The 12,992-nt window shown below is 39.1% G+C and overlaps 1 long non-coding RNA gene across 1 annotated transcript; it reads right to left on the reverse strand.

The window, feature by feature from the left end:
- Positions 1 to 7,014: 7,014 nt before the first annotated feature.
- On the reverse strand, positions 7,015 to 12,138 carry LOC139027050 (uncharacterized). Its single transcript, XR_011479080.1, has 2 exons — positions 11,497 to 12,138; positions 7,015 to 9,609 (listed from the first exon to the last, which is right to left on the reverse strand). It is a non-coding gene; the product is annotated as an uncharacterized lncRNA (long non-coding RNA).
- Positions 12,139 to 12,992: the final 854 nt, after the last annotated feature.

The raw sequence follows: 12,992 nt of genomic DNA on the forward strand, positions 1-12,992 counted from the left end.
AGACATCCGGTTTATACCGGCCTATATTTTGCCCAAACATAAACATCTATTATTGGTTCAGATCTGTCCCGGTCCGGACAGCCTTGACTTGGCCCAAACATTTGACTCGACCAAATCTGAAACAATCTATTTTTCACAAGTTTGGGCAGCACATTTTTTTATTTAACCTTTATTCAACTAGGCAAGTCAGTTAAGAACAAATTCTTATTTACAATGACGGCCAACCCCGGCCAACGCTGGGCCAGTTGTGCACCGCCCTATGGGACTTCTAATCATGGCCGGATGTGATGCAGCCTGGATTTGAACCAAGGACTGCAGTGACACCTCTTGCACTGAGATGCAGTGCCTTAGACCGCTGCGCCACTCGGCACAGCACAGTAGAGTACAGTAAATTACAGTACAGTAAAGAAAAGTAGAGTACAGTAGAGTACACCACTACAGCACAGCAGAGTACAGTAAATTACAGTACAGTAAAGAAGAGTAGAGTAGAGTACAACACTACAGCACAGTAGAGTATAGTACAGTATAATGTAGCCTGGTGGGTAGGAGCATTGGGCCATTAACCATAAGGTTGTTGGATCGAATCCCCGAGCTGACAAGGTAAAAATCAGTCGTTCTGCCCCAAGCAAGGCAGTTAACCCACTGTTCCCTGGGCGCCGATGACGTGGATGTTGATTAAGGCAGCCCCCTGCACCTCTCTGATTCAGAAGGGTTGGGTTAAATGCGGAAGACACATTTCAGTTGAATGCATTCAGTTGTACAACTGACTAGGTATCCCCCTTTTCTAGTTTTGCGGGGGTATATGAGGAGGGCGGCAGAACAGCCAGGACTTGGCCGGGGTCACACCCTTTATACACAACCCCAGTTGAGGTTTAGGTCTTAGAGAATGTTTTGAACCAAATACAATGATTTAAGTTTTAGATATTTTTAACACCAGTTTACTATGAATCACCCATTCTAATACTGACTGTAAATCCTTATTTAGAATTTTGGGTTTGGGTGCTGACATGTAGAGTGTGGAATCATCTGCATACATAGCCATTCTAGCTTTGTGTGAGACCAGTGACAAATCATTTGTAAAAATAAAGAAGAGATAATGGCCCAAGGCAACCTTTCTAACATATCTGATGTTAGAAAAGCTTCCATTGAAGAACACCCTCTGGGTTCTATTGGATAAATAACTGTCCAACCATGTGATGGCAGGTGATCAAAAGCCATAGCAAGTGAACATCTTCAATAATTTATGATCAATAACATCAAAGGCTGCACTGAAATATAACAATACAGCTCCAACTATCATCTTATTATCCATTTATTTTAACCAATCATCTGTCATCTGAGTCAGTGCAGTACACGTTGAGTGCCCTTCTCTATATGCATGCTGAAAGTCAGTAGTTAACTTGTTCTCTGAAAAATAATATTTGGTCAAACACAATTATGTCCATTAGTTTACTAAGAGCAAACTGATTGGATGGCATTTAGAGGCAGCAAAGGGTGCTTTATTTTTAGGCAGTGTAATTACTTTAGCTTCCTTCCACGCCTGTGTACACAAACACTCTTTTAGGCTTGGTTAAAGATGTAACAAATAGGGGTGGCAATACAGTCTGCTACCATTCTCAATAGTTTCCCATCAAGGTTGTCTATACCTGGTAGCTTATCATTATTGATGGATAGCAATAGTTTTTCCACCTCTCACACTAACTTTACCAAATTCAAAACAGCAATCCTACTCTTTCATTATTAGATATCTTATACAAAAATATGATGGTTCACTATTCAATGTTGTCATTTCCCTTTGGAGTTTTTCCACTTTACTAGTGAAATAGCCATTGAAATGCTAGGCAATATCAAAACGTTTTGTTATAAATGACCCATCAACTTCAATGAATGATGGAGATTAATTGGGTTTTCTGCCCATGATATCACAAGTCCTGACTGTCAGTCCTAGCTATGGAAACACAATTTCCCTAGTATAACATAAAGGTGTATGCACTAGTGTAACACTGGGGTTACAGTCGAAAAACAGTATAATTAAGGCCAGGCACCAAAGGCAAAATTTGTGATTTTGCTTCCGTTTCTCAATTTTCAGATGTTGGGATATTTTGTAACAACTTCCATACTTTCATAAAATGTACAAATAAATCGGCAATAATGTATAAAAATACTTGATTTTCATTTTATCCCAACTCTGTCAACTACACCTAGCATAAATGTTGTTCTTGTTAGCATGTTTCATGTAGAACTTCAACCGCTTTTTTAAAAACTCTCCATGTTGAATCATATATCATTCAAAAGCTTGTTTTCCGGGGCATATCGTTAGCTAGTCCATACATCGCTATATCCTTTGTAGACGTAGTGCTTCGTGCGAAAAGAATAGTAATTTCCTGACATCCGGTTACTGGCATTTAAAGGCCTTTTCCAGCAACCTGATTGGTTAAAATGCCTCATGTGCCGCACTTCCTTGTTTGAAAATATCTCCCGAAAAGATGTCGAAGAATATACTTACAGTTTGTGAATAAAAATAAACGAACTCAGTTAGCCAATGCGAGAAAAACAGTAAATGAAAGAAAAAATGTGCCTGATCAGCCGATCGAGGCAACCAGTGTCAGTACCGATAGATGAGGAAAAGGAGGTAGCTGGCAGCAGCGCGTCGAGACGCAAATTAGTTTATTTTTTATTTTTTTATTATCAACAACAAATCAATACATGAAGTACATGAGGGAACACAAGTATATATATATATTATATACAATGGACAATCGAGCTAGGGGGTACAATATCACATTACAATTACACAAGGACCTTAAGGGACATACATACACTTACAATTCTAACAGCTTTTTTGTTAGTAGAGTATTTAACTGTCTTAAAATACAGTTCAATTTCTTTTTGTAGGGTAAGAAAATGTGTTTTTTTGTTTGTAAATTTACATTTGTGTATATGAAATTTGGCCAAAAGAGTAATGAAATTAATTACATAAAAATGTTTCAGCTTATTTCTATCGTATGTAAAGAATCCAAACAGTACATCTCTCCACAATAGTGTAAAATCTTCATAAATGTGTTCAATTATAAATCTACTGATGTCTTGCCACAGTTTCCTTACATGAATACAATGCCAAAAAAGATGCAACACTGTTTCTGGGTGGTCATTACAAAAGGAGCAATTTGAGTTGATGTTTTCCTTAAACTTTTCATATAGTGGTTGGCAGGATAATATTTATGAATAATTTTAAAGGAAACTTCCTTCATTTTGTTAACAAGTAGGTATGTGTGTGGCAACATCCAAACTTTTCCCAACAGATATTATCAATAAATCCATTCCAATAAAGCATGACATTAGGTATAGATACAACATCCTGCTGAAACAAGGTTCGTATTGCTCTGTTGTTGACCAAAAGATAAACAAATCTTTCCTACTGATGAGTCAACAGGGGTCAATAGAAGGTAGGTTCTGAGGGTCAGGTCTTGACATGTTCCTGAATAACATAGCAACACCTGAGGGAATGGCATCTAAAACAATTGCAAAATCTTTAGGTGTTACAGGGACCTTGTAAAGTGATAAGAATTCCTTATAACTGAGTAAAATACCCTCTCCATTTACCAGTTGGCTCACCAATAGGATATTATTTCGGAACCAATATTCTAAAAACAAAGAAGTATTTTTATACAATATATCCCGATTATTCCATATATAATATCTGTGTGGAGAAAAATTGTGTTTATAAATTAAGGACCATGATAAGAAAACCTGCCGATGAAAAGCAGAAAGTTTCACTGGAACTTTGTCAATATTATAACTGCAAAACAACATGAAGTTAAGGCCACCAAAAGTAGAGAAGACATGATGAGGAATAAAATTCCAGATAGAAGTGGGTCTTCTTAGGAATTGTTTTATCCAATTGCTCTTAAAAGTATTGTTTAAAGTAGTAAAGTCCAGAAAATTCAGTCCACCATTCTCATAACTGTTCACTACAACAGTTTTCCTAATGTAATGGGTATGGTTTCTCCAAAGAAAGTTGAAAAGCATCTGGTCTATCTCCTTGCTTATTTTACTGTCAAGATATAAAGATAGAGCGCCATATGTTAGTCTAGAGATACCTTCAGCCTTGGTTATTAGGACTCTACCTTTTAAAGATAAGTCCCTCTGTAGCCATTGATTTAGCTTCTTCTGGTTTTTTTTAATAAGAGGGTTAAAATTTAGTAAGCCTCTAGACTTCTGATCCTTTGTACACAAATTAGTTGAGATGAAGATGACAGCTAGCAGCGATCAACCAGGCAGCAGCCAGTCAACCAACAGTGGCTTTTATTCCACATGTCACAAATAAACCAATTTGTACATGTTTTGATTTGCCCTAAGTATCTAAACACTAGACTGAAAATCACCATAGACCCCACCAACCAGGGATTTTGTAATTCTGTCATGATAGAATGTGCACACTGTGAAGGTGATCGTGATACATTTAGGAGGAGTGTTTACACTTCTTCCAGGCTACAGGAGTGCTCCAGGGGAGATGTATTTGATATAAATGTTTTATTTATTTATTTTTATTTTACCTTTATTTAAACAGGTTTTTTCTCATTGAGATAATATCTATTTTCCAAGAGAGACCTGGTCCAATAGCAGCAGGGGGAACGTTTCAGACAAAACAACTTACATACACTAACACAACATTAAACAAAACTATAAACACACAATACAGTACAACAATTACATATTATATTAAAAACACAAACATCTTGACTAAAAACAGCTGGCCTAAAACAATTACACTCTTCTATGATATATACATCGATCAAGTGTTTAAACTCCACCAACGAAACTAGATCATCACATTTTAAAATGTTCAGGAGAGAATTCCAGGACCACGGTGCTAAGTAACTAAAACTATTTCTACCATGACCTGTTCTAATTTTTGGTACTGTTAGAAGCAAATCAGAATGGGACTGGTCTTTAGCTGCCTACTAACTAAGGACTCCAGTACCTTTGACAGTACAGACAATTTTGATATGGGTCAATAGTTGTCAAGTAGCGAAGGATCTCCACCTTTCAGGAGAGGCAGTACAAAAGCAGATTTCCATAACTTGGGGATTTCCTTAACATCAAGCGTAAGGTTAAAAATACATGTTATGGCTGCAGGGGGCGTATTGGAAAAACTGGAAAATATGTGCCAATTTTCAAACGGCCTCTTAATCAATTTTTGCTCTTACAATATGCATATTAATATTCATATTGGATAGAAAACAATCTCTAGTTTCTAAAACCGTTCTAATTTTTTCTCTGAGTGGTACAGAAGTCATTTGGCAGCACTTTCCCTGACCAAGAAGTAGAATGTCAGAAATCTATGCTCGCTTCAACGTTATGCCTATACATGGTCATTATACGTAAGACCCTACGTACACTCCGTACGCCTTGCTCTGGGTGTCAAGAGGGTATGAGAGAAGAAATTTAGTGAATATCTTGTTCAGAGGTTGAATAAGAGCTATTTCTTTGACGTGACCGACCGGAAGTCTGAAGCGCGCGACTTGGGAGTGATATTGCGTCTGTTTTGCTGCTGTTTTGGACGGGAACAATCTCCGGCTGGGTTTTTATTTGATAAATGAGACCATATCATCGTATATGTATGTTTTTCAATATAGTTTAATCAGATTATTTGAATTTTTTTCTGGAGTTTTGCCGTGTTCCGTTCTCTGACTTTTTTAACGTTGGACAAATCCGTGCCAGTCGACCAGTGCCAATGCTAAGTGAGAAGGGAAAGTTGCCATCCTGACTCCAAACAACGACTCATCTGGACAAAGGACACCCTGATCAACATTCTGATGAAAGATCAGCCAAAGTAAGACCCAATTATAGTTATTTCATATTATCTGTCGTGCATGTCAACTGGTCGCGGGCGCCCAGTGTGTCTGGCTATTGTGGCTATGCTAACATAGCGCTACATTTTGTTTTCGCTGTAAAACATTTAATAAATCGGAATATTGTCTGGAATCACAAAGATCCTGTCTTTAATTGCTGCACAGTATGTATTTCTCAGATATGTTTTTATGATGAGTAATTAGTTATTTGACGTTGGGTCTGTAAATGTTATGGCTCGCTTTCGGTGCCAATTTCTGATTGTAGCTGAAATGTAATTTATGATTTATACCATAAATATGCACATTTTTCAAAAAAAACATATGCTATACAATAATATGTTATCAGACTGTCATCTTATGAAGTTGTTTCTTGGTTAGTGGCTATATATATCTTATTTGGTCGAATTAGTGATAGCTAGTGACGGAGTAAAAAAACTGATGGAGTTAGAAAGTGCTCTCTTTTGCTGACGTGGTTAGCTAATAGATTTACATATTTTGTCTCCCTGTAAAACATTTTAAAATCGGACATGTTGGCTTGATTCACAAGATGTCTACCTTTCATATGCTGTATTGGACTTGTTAATGTGTGAAAGTTAAATATTTTAAAACAAACACAAACTAGATTTTGAATTTCGCGCCTTGCACTTGAGCTGGATGTTGTCATAAGTGTACCTGTGTCGGGATTGCAGCCCAAACAAGTTTTTTTTTTCAAATAAACTGCCTGCATCAAAAAAATGCTGGTTCAAGGCTTTCAGAATGGAGGTTCTCTCTGTTACAATCTGTGTGTCGACCAACAATTGTTTAGGAAGGTGTGTATCTTTTCTGCACTCCAAACCTTTCACTACTTGCCCAAATTTGGATGGATTATTTACATTTTGTGAAGTAGATTTCAGGTAGTGGTCTGCTTCAATTTACGGATCATAGCCACACCCATATTTCGAAGACGTTTAAAAGCCATCCAATCATCTGCCAAACCAGTCCCTCTTGCTTTAGCCCACATAGCATTTTGTTCCCTTATGATTTGTGTAAGTTCCTTAGTAAACCAAGGGTTCTCTCTGCCCTTAAATGTGAAGATGGTTCTTATAGCTTACGGATTCCTTCCGTGCTTCTCAGCTCATCAGGTAAATAAAAAGGGAAAGGAGCCCATTATTGTCAGGTCTTGCTGTGCATAAATACTATTTATTTCCTTGCTTCAGCAAATGTATTCAAAGTGAATAAACAGAGTGATAGGAAAACATAACTGTACAATGAGACTGTCACATAGGCTTAGAGTGTCATAGGGCTGTAGCCTGCTGTGATTACTGAGAAATTAGCTTTACATAAAGTAAATACATGCTGATATGCTAATATTTACATCGGGTAACATGCTGATATTTAGTTCTGCAGTTTTGACTGTAATGTTGATAGGCATAATAAGTACTCCCCCCTTCACACACACACACTTTAGTTGCAGAGATTCAGAGGGCTAGTCAATGGAAAGTGCTGCAAAGATATTTAGCAGAGCTTCACAGATATACAGTAGACCCAGATAAAGCAGAGTTGCTGAAGATGGATGAGGATGCCATCATAGACATTTATGCCTCCTTTGATGGCACTTGGCACAAGAGAGGATTCTACTATGGGATAGGTGTGTGCATTGGTGCTGGTACCAGTGAGCCCTAGAAAAGGGTGAAGATCCACCCAGTCACAAAAACTATGGAGGCCATACATTTTTTTATAAAAGAGGTTGCAAAGAATATGGTACCTGTATATCATAGGATGTCAAATGATAACCTCCTCAAAAGAATGCAGCACGGAAGAACCCAGAATGAAAATGAATGTCTGAACTGTAATATGATCGCAATGCCCCAAAACTGTCTTTGTGGGCAAAAGCTGCATTGACGCAGCAGCCACGTTCAATGAGGTAGCCACTGCTATATCAAATGTGATAGACAAATTGTGGCTTGACAGCACTTTGGTGGCACTGGAAGCAATCAGAGAGGAGAATGTGAGGCGTGTTGTGAGAGCTGATGCTGCTTCAATGGAGTGTGCTAAGCGTAGGCGCAGGTCCCATGACACGGTCAAGAAAGTAAAGCAGCACCAGCAACAACTCAAAGAGGGCCTTACATATGGGGCAGGCATAGCTGATTAATGTTCTGCACATTTCAACAGCCATACAAAAACCTTGAATTTGAGAAATTGAGCAAAGCGATGTGAGAATTTGCCCAAAACTGCAGATTTGCGCGACAGACCAGTCTTCAAAGCATATGACGTGCAGTCACATTATTTCACACACAGGTTCTTAGGTCTTATAGTCTGACTTTTACAGAGGCTTTTTTTGATATCTTGTATCGTTTTGATTTTACGTGTCATTTTCTCTGTAAATATATGCAAAATATGCATCCGTCATACATAGTTTTTTTTTTTAAATAATTCCATGAAATTACAATGTTTTGATAAACTGCTCTGTAAAAGTCTGACCATTGAGTGTCTTATCACAATAAAACAACAAAAATGATTCTGCCATGAAGCAATGTGTTGAAAAAGCGGATTCTCGTAATATGCAAATTAGCGCATTTTAAGGAAGTGTTGCCTCATTTGCATATTGTATTAAAAAATAAAGCTTATAATGCAAAAATATCAACTGGTAAAGTTTGAGTCTGATAAGAGTAAAGAAAAAAGGTGCATGGCCTTAATGGCTCTGGTTCTACACTCTCAGTGGAAAGGGGAAAGGATCAGGCCATTGATTTGTTTTGTGTTGATCTCAATGACTAGGACATAGTGATTGAATGGAGCATATACTGAATGGATGTATCCCTGTACTATTGGAAAACATTATGTTGAACTGTATGTGCTATCTATGCTATTGGATGGGACATGAAGAAAAAAAAAGTGTGTGAAAATACACGACTTTGTTAATTTAAGATGAAATGAACATAGGTGAAGACCAACAGGCCTACTTTAATCTCACCAAACAATGGCAAAATATGGAAACTTAGGAGGCTAAACATCTTAATCATGAGATTGCACCATTTGATGCAATGTTTGAAATTACAACCACTTAGCCCAAGTGTTACGCTGATGAAACCCAGAGTGTTGGCTCAGGTACAGTATATCGCTACCACAGTCCCACACTCACACTGTGCTTCCATCACCATCTGCCTAAAACAGAACAGAGTGCCAACTCATTTATTGTGGTGGTGCTTGTCCATGCTCATTGTTTCAACTCCATCTCATACAGAGAAGCTCTTTCACTGCAGTTGGGATGACGTGAATTCTTTGTCTCAATGCCCATATAGGACTTGGTCATATAGTCATATCCCTCATGTCTTTCATGAATTCCAGGGAAATAAGGTGATGCATTGTCAATCCTGTGGCTAGAACCTCCAACTTCCAGGGTTGAGCTGGGGTGTGGACATTAAGCTAGGGTTAGGGTTAATATTGAAATAACCCTAACCCTATGTTGAAGCCTGGTTCAACCCTAATCCTAACCTATCCTCCCGAAATAGGACTCCCCCACCTCCGAATTCCCAATTTAACCCCTGATTATCTCCTTCAAACCACTTATCATCTAATGTAAACAGTAGATAGAGTATGTAAAATGTGAATGAATACACATTCAATCATTTGAGGAAGTGAAATCTGATGGATGACACTCAGTTGATGTTTTGTCTTGGGTAGAGGTTCAGCAGATGGTGGAAGACATTTTGGCTGGAGGGAGGCATTCTTTGCAGTGTAGGTAGACCCATGAGCCCGTCCGAAATTCTTGAAACAGCTGACAGTGAAAAGAGGTTAGCATGGGAAGCATAATTGTAGCAGGCCAGGAATTGTCTTTAAATGGTCTCTCCTAGATTTTCATTGTTTAACAGTAGTCGATTTGCACAGTTTAAAATAAATGTGTCTCGCCATCTGTGGGGTACCTTGGGGGGAAAAAAATCACATCTGGAAGACATCAATGGTTAAGTGATTTGCCTGTCTGGTCAAATCCTAAACAGATAAAAATCTTTGCATTGTTTTACAAATTTTAACAAAATGCTTTTTTTCTTGTTTCAGTGCAACTTGAGGGAACTGTCTGTAAATCATTATTTGTATGCCACATCTCAAAGTGAAATTCGTAATAAGTAACTTTTTAATATAAACATGAATTTATTCCTTTTTACTTCATGAAAACCCCATTATATTCCTTAATCTTGGTCTTGACAGAAAGGAGTAAAAAAAAAGAAGTGAATGCATTTCATGAAAAGAATGGACCTTGAAACAGAGACCTCCATTTCTGGGATCTTCTATTTAAACATTGGACCAACACTTTACACTATATTTATATATTTTTTCAATGTACATGCTTTCCTTTTGACAGGCAGCCCAACTCTGATATTTTTTCCACTAATTGGGCTTTTGACCAATCACATCAGATCTTTTCACATCATCTCTTTTTCATAGCTGATCTGATTGGGCTGCATGTCTAAAAATAGCCCTGGAGTCCAGAGTTATTTTAAGTAGTCATTAGCATATACATTTACATTTACATTTAAGTCATTTAGCAGACGCTCTTATCCAGAGCGACTTACAAATTGGAAAGTTCATACATATTCATCCTGGTCCCCCCGTGGGGAATGAACCCACAACCCTGGCGTTGCAAGCGCCATGCTCTACCAACTGAGCCACACGGGACCACGGGAGCCACACGGGACCATATAACATGTCTATTTGATATGACCCTGTCTCTTGGTAACTGACGCTTGTACAAACATAACCATGATGTACAACTCAATTTAGCGATAATAAGATTAACCTAATAGTTTCAATAACCTGTAACACAGCAGCTGGCGCCAAAGACCAATTGGACTATGAGCGCTTAATCTGCTGATTGAATTCCCTTAATCGGTTGAAACAATCAGTGCAAGTACTTAACATGTTTCAGCTTGACTTATGTTTGATTAACTTTCCACATGTCACTGTGGAGCCACCAGAAGAAACTATCTTGTCCACATATAAATATATCTGTAGTGCCTGAAATCATGTTGACTTTTATAGAATATAGTTGTATTCAAATCCAAGGCTTTATGTGTATTTTAGCCAGAGAATAGTGTGGGAATCTCAATGAGTATAAGAAAGGTCTGAATTTATTTTTGTTCTAAACTTCATTAGTGGTTAGAGCGTTGAGCCAGTAACTGAAATGTTGTGAGATTGAATCCCTGAGCTGACAAGGTAAAAATCTGTCTGAACAAGGCAGTTTACCAACAGTTCCTAGGCCGACATTGTAAATAAGAATTTGTTCTTAACTGACTTGCCTAAAATAAAGGTTACATTAAGGCATGACACAGCACAATGAATGCACTGCACTGCACTGACTGCTTCCTCCATGTCATCAAACAGAGAATAAATCAAATCAAACCGTTAAATTAGAGAGCATTGACCAAATATCCCAAAGGTCTTAGTGCAATAACATCTTGGATGCTAGTTTGAGCCAGTGAGTTTAATGCTCTGAGAAGTGTGAAATGGCGCCGGATGAATTGGCAGCAGTATTACGGGCGCTCTACCAATTGTGCTATTATGTGGGGGGTTTTCGCGTTATTTGTTACTTGTTTTGAACATAATGTTTCTGCCACCGTATTTTACGGCAAAAAAATTGCTTCTGGATATCAGGACAGCGATTACTCACCTCGGATTAGACAAAGATTTTTTCTTCAACAAGCAGGACGCACAGGACTCCGAACACCCGACAAGGCCAACATCCCAGTTATTGGTAAGAGGAAAAGACGTAGGTACAGAGGACACCGAGCGGGGTGCCTCGTAAGGTTTTGCAGAAGGCGAGTGGGAAATGTGCCGTTAACGTCAATATTACTCGCCAACGTGCAATCATTGGACAATATATTAGATGAGGTACGATCACGAATATCCTACCAACAGGACATCAAATGGATATTCAGCTAGCAGGATATACGCTGCACCGGCTAGATAGAACAGCACACTCCGGTAAGACGAGGGGGGCGGTCTGTGCATATTTGTAAACAACAGCTGGTGCACGAAATCTAAGGAAGTCTAGATTTTGCTCGCTTGAAGTAGAGTATCTTATGATAAACTGCAGACCACACTAATTGCCAAGAGAGTTCTCATCTATACTTTTCGTGGCTGTTTATTTACCACCACAGACGGATGCTGGCACTAAGACCGCACTCAGTCAGCTGTATAAGGAAATAAGCAAACAGGAAACCGCTCACCCAGAGGCGGCGCTCCTAGTGGCTGGAGACTTTAATGCAGGGAAACTTAAATCAGTTCTACCTGATTTCTATCGCATGTTAAATGTGCAACCAGAGGGGGAACAATTCTCGATCACCTGTACTCTACACACATAGACGCGTACAAAGCTCTCCCTTGCCCTCCATTTGATAAATCTGAGCACAATTCTATCCTCCTGATTCCTGCTTACAAGCAAAAATTAAAGCAGGAAGCACCAGTGACTCGGTCTATAAAAAAGTGGTCAGATGAAGCAGATGCTAAACTACAGGACTGTTATGCTATCACAGACTGGAACATGTTCTGGGATTCTTCCGATGGCATTGAGGAGTACACCACATCAGTCACTGGCTTTATCAATAAGTGCATCGAGGACGTCGTCCCCACAGTGACTGTACGTGCATACCCCAGGACGTGTGCTCCGGGCATGTGCTGACCAACTGGCAGGTGTCTTCACTGACATGTTCAACATGTCCCTGATTGAGTCTGTAATACCAACATGTTTCAAGCAGACCACCATAGTCCCTGTGCCCAAGAACACTAAGGCAACCTGCCTAAATGACTACAGACCCGTAGCACTCACGTCCATAGCCATGAAGTGCTTTGAAAGGCTGGTAATGGCTCACATCAACACCATTATCCCAGAAACCCTAGACCCACTCCAATTTGCATACCGCCCAAACAGATCCACAGATGATGCAATCTCTATTGCACTCCACACTGCCCTTTCCCACCTGGACAAAAGAAACACCTATGTGAGAATGCTATTCATTGACTACAGCTCAGCGTTCAACACCATAGTACCCTCAAAGCTCATCACTAAGCTAAGGATCCTGAGACTAAACACCTCCCTCTGCAACTGGATTCTGGACTTCCTGACGGACCGCCCCCAGGTGGTGAGGGTAGGTAGCAACACATCTG

The sequence above is a fragment of the Salvelinus sp. IW2-2015 genome, linkage group LG4q.1:29 (assembly GCF_002910315.2).
Source record: "Salvelinus sp. IW2-2015 linkage group LG4q.1:29, ASM291031v2, whole genome shotgun sequence".
Lineage (NCBI taxonomy): Eukaryota > Metazoa > Chordata > Actinopteri > Salmoniformes > Salmonidae > Salvelinus > Salvelinus sp. IW2-2015.